Here is a 12,384-nt window from a genome sequence, read left to right as displayed (position 1 = left end):
ATAGGAATGATGTTCATCTTGGAAAGCTCACCACACGCTCAATGAACAAACAAATAGTGTGTGCGTGCATGCCATCGCTCTTCTTTAGCTTCAGATTCGGCTTGTTCACCTTGACAATGAGATTTATTATATAACCAGATGGACTCAGTCTGGACACAAAGTCACCGCGCTAGTCACCATGCCCCAGATATGTCTAGCCCCTGGACAAAAAACATATAATTTCACGTCATTTTCAAATACTTGAAAATTTGTACCTGGTCCCATTTTACTAAATAAATCCCACTTTAACGAAATAGAGCATAAATGTTAAAACAAACCCAAAGAGTTGGGGGTGTGTTTAAAGGATGAGTCAATATTCTCATCATATGGATGGATAGTCCTATGGGGCAAAAATAACCTACAAGGAATGGAAAATAATCAAGTGTTGGAATAACACTTGCAAATATGATCTTTATGAGTAGGATATGAATACAAGAAGTTGTATTATAGCAAACTAACACCTCAAAAGTAAAACTTTATAAGTCATCGGATTAACAAAGTTCAAAAGGCTAAATAACTCCAGTAGAGTCAAAGAATGGTTGTAAAGGATTAATAGAAGCATTTGAATTGAGGTGTGTTGTGCCCCATAAAGGATGGGGAAGATCATAAGATCCAAATATAAAAATAGTAGATATCTTATTGATGGTAGAATGTGCTATATTAAAGTCATGGGAAAGGTGTTCCCAGAAGAAAACAACTTTAACATAAAATTGTGTATAAACTTTATGGTGCAGTGCTAACGGATAATTGGCATGAGAAACTACAGTATTGGTCTTGGCAAAGACTTAAACACAAGTAAAAAGTGTCATAAAAGTTATGCAATCAAGAGTCTTTATCTTGATACATATTAGTTATGGTGGTCTTACAAGTGGTAAGTCATAGGATGGATAGTGGTGAAGCGCTAAACCATTTTGTCTAAACTTGCTATTGAAGACTTGGGTTGTAATGCTCAATTCTTTTCTAAAGAACCTTGTTATTATTCCTTGAATAGTTTAGTGTGTTAAGTTTTAGTAAAAAAGAAAGTGGTATAAGTTTGTCTGTATTGTGAATAAGTGTTGTAAATATCTACTCGATTTGAGAAAATGTAACATAAATACCACACCCTCAAGTAAACTTTTGAAGTAATAATGTGGGTTTGCTCATGGTGTTGCTCAATTGATGATCAAGTCATTATAATATTTATATCATATCCATATGATAATGAACAATGTGTTTACTAAGTTGCTTGGTTAAACGATAATCAACCCTAAAGTGGTTGATAGTGAAGCTAATCTACTTGTAGCATTATAGTACTATAGGTACTTGTAGCAAGGTACCTTATAGCTAATCTACTTGTAGCATTATAGTACATTATAATGCTACAAGTACTATAGTACTATAATGCTATAAGTAGATTAGCTACAAGGTACCACAAGGTATAGGTACTTGGAACAAGGTACCACCAAGAATCTAGTTAAAGCTACTATAATGCTACTAAAGTCATTATTGCGCTTTTTTAGAAAGGTGACCTTTATGCCTTTCCTTGTTAGTGTTATGCTTGGTGGCAGGTTGCATCTTACATTTCATAAACTTTATAAGATTAGTGAGCTCTCATTAATCTTAACTTAATTTTAGTAGCCTTACATCTTGGCTGAGGATAATGATATCCAACTTAGTTGTTTGAAGTTGAGGTGTTAGTACCTATACTATAGTTTTATCTATTAAGAGGTTGTGTACCAATATGAGTCTATCTCATAGTCTTCACTTTAGTTTCATCTGAGTAATGATCATGTATAGTTAGTCTCTTTAAAGCATGTTTAGAGCTATTGGCTAAACGTGTTGATAAGTTTATTACGGTTTGATTGGATTTGAGTGGTAATTTAATCTGTGCTTGTCTATATTTCTATCTAGTACCTAGAGTGTACCTTTCCATTGGACAAGTATATAACTCGATAAAATAAGTTTAGTGTTCAGTTCTTATAAAGGCAAAGTTGAAGAGTGATTGGTAGTTGCTTTGCAATTAGTGATTGTTGGTAGACTATCGAGAACTATTAACACTTGTTTTACTCAATGATGATTTAGCACTAATGGGCTTGCTTTATTAGATTGTGTTGCAGAGGATCGTATTGTTAACTTACATGGTTTTCCATGTTAGCATGTCGATTCTACCTTTGTCAATATCATTTGGTTGTGTTTAATCAGTGGTGTTGGATTTCATTGAGTCTTAGATGTGGTAATTCACTCCTTGATGAAGTGTTATTTGTAACTGAGTAATGTTGAAGGTTTGGTCTTAGATACTGACTAAGGTATCTTCAACTTTGGTTAACTTTGGTTGTTAGAAAGTTTTGAGTGGTGATTCATTTTTGCTTCTTTTTAGCTTTATTCTAGTGTTGATGGCATTAAAGTGATGCCTTGTCATAGATATAATGTTAAAATTCAAGTGAAGTGAAATGTTTCTCTGTATGATTGATATTGAGTTTCATTAGTCTCGATGCAGATAATGTTGATAATTGGGCTGTAGCTTTGTGTTATTGGCATTCATGCATTTTGGTAGTTAACAACTATATCAGCGTTTAAACAAGCTAAATGACAATTTAAATTAGTTGTGTTCTAGACTAGATTGTTTAGTAGGGGTTAAGCTTTGGTTTTTTCCTTGAAACATAATTTAGTCGTGGACTATGTTAACTTTATGAAAGGAGGAGTTAGTGATTGATATTAAAGTTGTTAATTCTTTGTTGGATTCGAGTTAAGATTATATTGATCATTGATGATTTTTCTTGTTCTTGTTATGAAGTGAGTTACATCTTGCTATAAATGGATTTATGGAGAATTGATTTGGTGGTCACTTGTTGAGCATAGCTTCGTTATGTTTGGCTTTTGAATTGATGCAGATATGTTCTTCATTAACTTTAGCATTATAAAGTTTGGATTATAGATGTATTAAGAAGGATATTGTGGGTTGTACCATAATTTCTTCTTTGGCAGTGAAGTTAGTTCATGTAAGATTTATAATCATTATTAGGTGAGACTTGGCTATAGACTTTTTTGAGTTTTTGGTTTTTTGAGTTTTATGCCCATTGCTCCATTTGTTATGATTTTTGGGGAAGGGATTTTAGCTCATTAGCTTCATTGTTGAAGTTACCTTTTGCATCTAACTATGAGATACAAATCCCTAAGCCCTAAAGTGGAGCCGAAAGGGTGCAACATGGTAGTGGCTGAAGCGGAAACTAAACGAGTGTAAGACGTTTGAACTAAAAGCTTCAACTTAGACAATCAAGAGTGGGAGTGGAACTCCCAACACAGTGCTTGAAGAACGAGCACAAAGAAGTAAGTGAGTCTCTAGAAAAGGGACACAAAAGGACCAACATATGACATATGGAAGTGTCAAAATGGTGTCTAAGAAGGACTTGAGATAAATTTAAGATGGAGTTCAAAAAGTCTAAGATGGACCCAAGATGGAGTTCGAGATGGAGTCTATGAGGAGTTTGAGATGGAATCCAAGGAGTCTAAGATGGAGTCCGAGATGGAGTCCTAGATGGACTTGAGATGGAGTTCTAGATGGAGTTTGAGAAGGACCCGAGATGAAGTTTGAGGTTGAGTCCAAGATGGACCTGAGATGGAGTTCAAGGTCAAGACCAAGACTGAGACGAAGACTGAGACTAAGACCAAGACTAAAATCGAGACTAAGGCCAAGACTGAGACTGAGTCCAAGTCTGAGACCAAGACTAAGTCTGAGTCCGAGTTTGGGGGTGAAAGCCCAAAGCGTTCGTCTCCTAGACTTTAGGAGATTTGGTGAGCTCCAAAAGTATAGTACTCCAATAAAGCCAATTTGGCCAAAAAAGGCCAGTGTGACGAAGGAAAACTATACCCACGTGTTAGGTAATGATATAACTATTGAGGAGTCCGAGGCTAAAATGAATATAGATAAACAAATGGGGTAGCTTAGTAAAGTATTCAAGAGCTAGCTCTAGCTCTCCCGAAAGATCGAATGGTCAATGCTCCCAATCCTAGTGTGGGTGGCACTACTTACTTGGATACTTAGCATGACTCATCGAAACCTTATGACTAGGGCACCTAAGGGCAAAAGGTGGAAAGAGTACCCATGAGGCTCGTATAAGGCTATGGTGTTTTGAAATGTTGTCCTAAAGTTCTGGATTGTGAAAAGGAAGAGGAACAATCTTTTGGTGTAGAGACCAAGGATACAGTTATATGGTGAGGAAGTCCTAAAGGTCAATGGAACTTAATAGTCGAGCCTTTAGAACCTTGACCAGTGATAGTGTTAGCGAGCACAACCGTGGATGAAGAGGGACTTGGTAGGGATGGAAGAAGGGACATTAGGGAAGGGTGTTCCCTATATCTCTGGGCATTCTAAAGGTGCTAAGATATGGTTAAGACATAACCACTCATGGACGGATGGTTTAGTCTTTGAGAGACAGGACTGTGATGCAGATGGTTTTGGATTACCGATGTGACAAGGGTGAATGAGCATGGCTTTAGCATAACGGGCTACTATGTCAGTGGGCCCTTTAGGTGTCAGCCATGGGATTGGGTATGTGGAGCACTTGGACCAAATGCAAAGGCTAAGTGACATAGATGCTATTCGCAGGGCTAGTATGTCCCTAAGTCTTGAAAAGGACTTATGAAAGTTATAAGTGAGACTCTTATAAATGATCAAAGGTGTGGTTAAGTGACTAAAGTAGAATGGAAAAATTAATTGTTTACAACTTGGCATCAGAGTTTTTCCTTAGTCTGACTGTTATTGGTGGTCAAGTATATCACCCTTTGATAGTAATATTAGAAGGTCCCAAAAATAAGGCTATAGTTAAGGAATAGCAAGTCATGAGGATATAGCTCTCCATTATAGTTCATATGTGAACTATTAGGCAATATGGTGAATAGAAAGGAGTTAATAAGGGAACAACTTTGCGATCTTGAGAACAGTAAAAAGTTTTCCTCAAAGAGTTGAAAATATGATCTATATAAGCATTTGACTTAGCAAACTAGTTAATATGGTTGTGGTAAAAAAACTATAGTTAGAATCATGGGAATGATAGAAACTCCTAGATGATAAAGGAGTCATAAGGTTATCCTCATATAGTTGAGGATGGTGCTCAAGAATTTGAGACCAAAATTAAGGACCGTGAGAGGTCAAATACAGATGAGAATACAAGTCCTTGAAATGGTAGCTGGGGCTACCTTTTATAAATGTTGGAACAAACCCAAGGAGTTGGGGTGTACTTAAAGGATGAGTCAGTATTCTTGTCATAGGGACGGATACTCCTAAGGGGCAAAAGTAGCCCACATGAAATAAAAAATAATCAAGTGTTAGAGTAACACTTGTCAAAATGGTCCTTGTGAGTAGGATATAAATACAAGAAGTTATATTCCAATGAGTTAACACCTCAAAAGTAGCCATGAGGTTAAGACTTTATGAGTTGTTAAATTAACAAAGTTCAAAATGCTAGATGACTTAAGTAGAATCAAGGAATGGTCCTAAAGAATTGGTGAAAGCATTTAGACGAAGGTGTGTTATACCCTATGAAGGATGGGGAGAATTATAAAATCTAAGTATGAGAATAGTGAACATTTTATTGATGGTAGAATGTGCCATACTAAAGTTATGGGAAAAGTGTTCCTAGAGGAAAGCAACTTTGACATAAAGTTATGTGTGAACACTATGGTGTAGTGTTAACTGATAGTTGGCATGAGAAATGATTGTTTTGGTCTTGGCAAAAACCTAAACACAAATGAAAAGTATCATGAAAGTAGACTCGTGGAGCTGATAAGGTGGAGACCCTAAGTGTCTTAAAGGATGAGGCTTTGATGTCAAATTGGTTAGTTTATGAGAACCTTTTGCTAAAGAATCCCAATAGAAACGGGATTGGCATAGCCTAAGTTGGAAGATATGCGATTCGAGTGTGTAGACTCAAATAATTATGAAGGTGTGGAAGCACTAACAATGAGTTATAAAACTTAACGACTATAAGGCAACTAAGCAAAATGTATAGCATAACTAATTGAATTAGTGGAAGCCAACTTCCCAAGACTTTGTATTAGGATAAGAAGGAAGATAGATATAACCTTTAGGGGATAAATTTCTTATGCTATGATATAGCAAGTTAAGGTTTTAAAAAGAAATGCTCATTGTAAAAAAAGTCCATCCTTTGACACTTAAGCACTCTTAAACACCCAAGAAGTGGTGTTTGGTATTATAAAGGCATTAAATAAAGCCCTAGGGACTAACTCCCTAAAGAATAATGAATATAATGTATTATCCAATGTCTAAAATGGCGAAAACTTAAAGACAGGAAAAGTCTGTCTATCCAAAATTGGACAAAGCCAAAAAGGATTTTAGCCGGGCTAGTAATGGGCATAAAGAGGCTCATATGTAGCAATGTTAATCTTAATGTGTAGGATTACATGGTGAGCATATCCAATTTGAAGAACCACTCCTTAAGTCATTAAGTAAGTTCATCTCTAAGAATAAACCATGTTATACTAGTCAGATGACTTACTAAATGAGATTGGCAAGTCAGGGGAACAAAGACCGTAATTGAAAGTGTTGACTTCAAAAAGGGTGGCCTATAGAGCCAAGCATGGAAGAGTTCATACATGATCACAAACTTGTCAAGTGAGTGGACTTGACAATTCAAAGGAACTAAGTTCCTAAGCTGTGATTTATAGCATGCTTTGGGTATAAGTTGGTGCACCAGTGTGGGGAGTCACGCCAGGGATCCTGGGTGATGCCGTCCATAAATGCATATATGGAAGTTGGGTTCGAATCCCAACTCACTAGGGTGTAGTGATAGTTTGAAATATGAGAACACTCATTTTTCAGTGGTTATGGACTTTCAATGAGGAGACTGGCTTGGGCACACTATCAAATGGGGGATGCCCTGAAATTATGATGCACGATTAGATTGTTTAATGTGAAAGCTTGACATATCTAACTTGAACACTTTGGTGCAAATGGCACCAAGGACGTGGTGAATTAAATGGGGACACCCAATTTCAATTACTATGGACCCTTGCCTAGAAGGGCTGGCTTAGGCATACCACCAAGTGTGGGGGATGCCTCCAGGGTCATGTTTAACAACTTAAAGGTTTTGAAGACTTAATATCTATTGGCAGACTTATTAAAGTATCAAGATGAGATCACTAGGTGATTTTATGGGTATTCAAGGACAAAATCTTTGTTTAATTAAGGAATAAAATTCCTAATTCAAAGTGTTGATTTAAACTATTGGTGATTGTGTGATTTGGGCAAAGTGACCAAGTGGAAAGGACACCTAAGAAAAATGAACAATATCAATGCAATAACATAATGAATCCAAGAAAGTAGTCTCTAAGAAAAACCCATGGGAAAGTCACAAAATTGGGCTATGAACAAAGACTACAATAGAAAATGCTAAAGAAACTTACTAAAGGTGAACACCCTCTAGACTTAGCAAAGTAAAACCTTTGTTACGAAACTGAAAAAATACTTCGATGATGGAAGTAATGATCCTATGTTACTTTGTGCAACAATCAAAAGATAGAATCAAAAGATTAATGGCCAAGAATAGACTATGAAAATCATTAAAAGGAATCCAAATAACAAAGTTAAGCAAGAAATATTTATGTGTTGGATATTAATAGATTTTAGGAAAGGAAATATGTTTCCAAGGATGGATTCTCAAATGTTCCAATTTGGCAAAGGTGAAAGTTCTGTAGCAAAATAGCAAAATAATAGAGCCGTGGACAACTATAGCACACATTATGGATAATTGGAACTTAGTGCCTAAAGTGGCACGAAATAGAAAAGAGGATAATAGTGCTCTTAAATAAAGAACTTCCTATGATGGGAAAGTGGAATTTACACAATGTGTGCAATGTAAAGTGTTGGAGACACTCAGGAAATTGACTTCAAAAAATCAAAATTAAAAATTCCAAAGTGTGATAATTATGTTGATAGAAGTTGAGATTACTTGGGAATGAATGGTTGAATTGAGATAGAGAAGATGTCTCTAACAAGTTTAGCAAGAACGAAACCAAATAAAGGGAGAGAACCACCAAAAGTGGTCTAATGAGTCTCTAAGTTAAAGAGACTATACTCCTTAGAGGATAGGCAAAACATGGTGACCTTCAGTATTGAATCATTGATGAATATTGGATTAGTGCTAAGGATGAACATAGGAGCCATTTGCATTTGCTCTTTATTCTTGAAATGTGTTAAATTTAAGTGATGAATACATTCGCACTATGTTTTAAAATAAAGGAAATTACTTTACATTAAAATTTAGGATATTTTTTAAAAACATTTGATTCGCACATAGTGTTAACTTTAACACAATGTTTTCACTTTTTAAAACATTCAAACCGATTTTAAAAGATGGGGGGGGGGTTCTTTTAAACTTAAAATATTTTTAAAAGGAATCTCCAAGATTCCCTAAAGATTCCAGTGCCTTGATTAGGGTGTTTCAGTTTTTTGCCGTGAGCTCAGGCATTTTATGGCGGGGGAGCTAACAGCAGTCATCACCCTAGGGTTAGATCCTGTTGGGGATTCGGTGGAGGAAGGAGGAGCAGCCGATTTTGGGGAAGGAGGAGCTGTAGGGTTTGACGAGGAGATGGTGTGGTTCGGGGCAGTGGCATCCAGCAAGGAGGTGCTGCTTGTGAAGTGAGGAGCAACTGTGGTGGAGGAGCATCCGGGGCTAGAGGACGAGCACCAAGCCCAACTGTTGCTCGAGGAGGCAGGCCGCCTCGGGGCCGAGGCCGTGGAGATGCCGATCTCTCAAATCTTGGCCTCAATTAGGGCAGACTTGGAGCTGGAGCATGGGGAGCTGTAGCACGGGGAGCTGGAGCACGGGGAGCTATAGCATAGGGAGCTAGAGCTTCCCCCCCCACGGCTTCTAAAACTCGATTGTTCTCTGAATTCTCTTCTACGACAACCAACGAGGTAAGCTTCAAATCGAGTTTAGCTCAGATTCTAGGAGAGTGGTTTCGGGTTTAGGGTGGCAAAGTAAGTGACCTGGAGCAGGAGCAGTCACCAAGACAGCAGTACATGCAGTTCTGGTTTCATAACTTGGAGGAGCAGGACGACATTCCCATTAAACAGGAGGTGGAAGAAGATGATTGGGGTGATGAAGAGGAGGGCGATGATGACGAGGAAGGGGAGGTAGGTGTTTGTCACAAAGAAAGTGAGGAAGAAACGCGGGAAAAACTGGGGGGATGATGAGACAGCTTCCCTCATTGACTTTAAACAGGAAGATCACCTTGGAAAGATCGGGGCAATGCGGGGCAGCAAGGAGATGACGTTGACAGCAACCGATTGCTGGAAGAGGATTGCGAAGAAGATGTAGGCTGTTGGCATGCAGCAGGACTGGAAGGCTTGCCAGACTCGCTGGAACAACCTTTGCAATAACTACAAGTGCATTTGCGATTTTCAAAGGAAAACTGAAAACCCCAACTACTTTAGCTTGAGCCACGAGGATGTGAAGCGACTTATGCCGGTGAAGCTGAACTTGAAGGTGTTCCCAGTCAAGTACTTCAACATCATGGATGAACTCCTAGCGAAGCAGGCATCGACATCTCCAACATTTCTTGCTGATTTAGATGCTCCAAAAGAGGAAGCTTACAAGGAGGATCCCGCGGATGGTGTTGATCCTCCTAGAGATGCTACACAGGTGCTAGGGAGTTCAGGGAAGCAAAAGAACCCGAAGAAGGCCGAGAAAAATATGACAACTTTGCTCGCTGAGGGGAATCTTCTCATTGCTGCTCGAAATGAGCAGAATCTAGCGTGGCAAAAGGAGAGCATTGTTTGCATGAAGGAGAATAGCCTGGCTGAGAAGGAAAAGGCTGCAGCTACAACAATTTTAGCTGGAGCCATCTCCAACCTTGCAGGCTCCATCTCCAACTTCTTGAACAGGGCTGCATCCAAGAGTTAGCCGTCTTGTTTTCAGGATTTTAGGGGGATGTTAATTATTAATATTAAACTAAACTATGTTTAGGCTATGATATTTTAGATTTTTTCTAACCATTTTTTGTTTTCAGGATCTTGCAATAGTTCAACCCGAGGAAACAGAAGATGCTTCTGGGGAAAACTAAAGAGATGCTCAGAAGGAACGTGGTTCTTTCAACAATCAAGCAGTAGTCATCGATGCCTTATTGAGGAACAAGGTAATCTTGCTTATTTTGCAAGTTTTGTTTCTCGCTGTGGAGGCTTTTCAATCCATTATCGATGATAAGATCCCGGTGGCACAAACTCTTCCGGACGAGGAGGAGGACGAAGACAAGCTTTGTCAAGCAGTCTTATCCAAGCAACTTGACACCGGTCTCTAGTGGGTGAAGCCGCAGTGTATGACAACATGGAGCAAGTTCTTCATGGAGTTGTATGACCCTGGTTGATGGAAGCGGAAGCTGAGGATGGAGAAGAAGACGTTCTTCGGGCTTTGTGGCATTCTGGAGGCTAAAATCTGCAAGCAGGATACAAAGTTTAGGAGAGCAGTACCAATGGATATTCATTTGGGGGTCACCTTGTACAAGTTGTTCAAGAACACCAACTACTCTGACTTGTTTGACAAGTTTGGGATCGGGGAAGCCACTGCACATGACATTATGGTGCAGACAATTGCTGCAATCATCAAGTGCCTTAGGTACAAGATTCGATTCCCGGAGACAGCAGCAGAGGTTAGAGATGTGCGACAGATTTTCAGCAAATCACCAAGACCCATCTCCCTAATGTGGCTGGGGTGATCGACTGTACACATTTCGAGATTATTTGACCAATTGGCCCGGATGGTCAGGGCTACTTTGATCGAAAGCAACGGTACTCGGTGATCTTGCAGGGGGTTTTTGACGCTCAGAAAAGGTTCTTGAGTATCTATGCAGGTTGGCCAGGTAATTACTTTAAATTTTTTTTTTCTATACATCTAATTGGTTTTTTTTTTTTTTTTCCCCAGGGAGTGTTCATGACATGAGGGTTTTTCGGAACTCCAGGCTATGCCACAAGATCCAAGCGAAGGAATTACTCATAGTTCCTCGGGAGTTTGCTTTTGACGAGTGGATTGAGCCATACCTGGTGGGAGACAAAGGCTACCAGCTGCAGCAGCACTTGATGATCCCTCACTTGGGTAAGCTGATTTTTTAATTTTTTTTCAATTATTCATTTAAAACAGGTTCCCGGTTGACGGGGATTGAGGCGGAGTACAACCAGCAACACCATCTAGCCCAGATTGTTATTGACCAAGCATTTGGACTCCTGAAAATGAAATTCAAATGCTTGGATAAAAAACAAAGGATCAAACCGAAGTATCTGCCGAACATCATCAAAAGTTGTTGCATCTTGCACAACTTCTTGATTGATGTTGGTGAGACAAACATCAATGCCGAGATCAAAGCATGGGAGAAACACATTAAAGCCTTGAAGGAAGCAGAGATTTTCGAAGATTATGGGGATTCTATTGTGGCTGAGGGAGAACCACAGGAAGACTTGCATGGGCCGAAGGATGCACAGAAGGTCCGAGAGAACCTAACCGACTTCCTATGTTTGCAGCATCGTAGAATTGTGTGATTGCTATGTTCAAGTTTAATATTTGAAATTTGAAATTTGAAATTGAAATTTGGGATTAGCATTTCAAATTTGATTTGAATTTGAAATTTTAAAATATTTTAAAACATGTTAGAATGCTATTTTGAAGACATTTTAAAGTAAGTCAAATACGAAGTCACTAGTGTTTTACGTTAAATTTTTACCATAAAAACTTATGCAGGTGGGAATGAAAATGTTTTAAAATGCACACTTAAAGCTTAAAACAACCTAAAAACTATTGAAGTGCGAATGCAATAGTCACAAAAATTAAAATACACATTTTAAAATATTTTTATATAAAGCGCAAGTGCGAATGGCTCCATAGTAATCTATGATGGGGTTACTTTGTAAAATGGTTTATTGTTCGATAAAGACATCAAACTTAATTTATGGGTGGTGGAGTTGTGAGACACAAAACTATAAGCCCCAAAGTAGAGCCAAAAAAGTGTCATGTGGTAGTGGCTAAAGTAGAAGCCAAACAAGCATAAGACGTTTGAATTAAAAGTTTCAACTTGGACAATCGAGAGTGTGAGTGGAACTCCCAACAAAGTGCTTAAAAAAACAAGCACGAAGCAATAAATGAGTTTTTAAAAAAGGGATACAAAAAGACCAACATATGATATATAGAAGTGTTGAGATGGAGTCCAAGAAGGACCTAAAACGGAGTTTGAAATGGAGTATGAGGAGTCCAAGTTTGAGATGTAGGTGGTTTTGGACTATCGATGTGACAAAGGTGAATGAGCATAACTTTAATGTAACAGGCTGTTATATTGGTAGGCTCTTTGGGTGTCAAGTATAGG

The sequence above is a fragment of the Selaginella moellendorffii genome, unplaced genomic scaffold, assembly GCF_000143415.4.
Source record: "Selaginella moellendorffii unplaced genomic scaffold, v1.0 SELMOscaffold_8, whole genome shotgun sequence".
Classification (NCBI taxonomy): domain Eukaryota; kingdom Viridiplantae; phylum Streptophyta; class Lycopodiopsida; order Selaginellales; family Selaginellaceae; genus Selaginella; species Selaginella moellendorffii.
Note: the sequence above shows the minus strand (reverse complement) of the source record.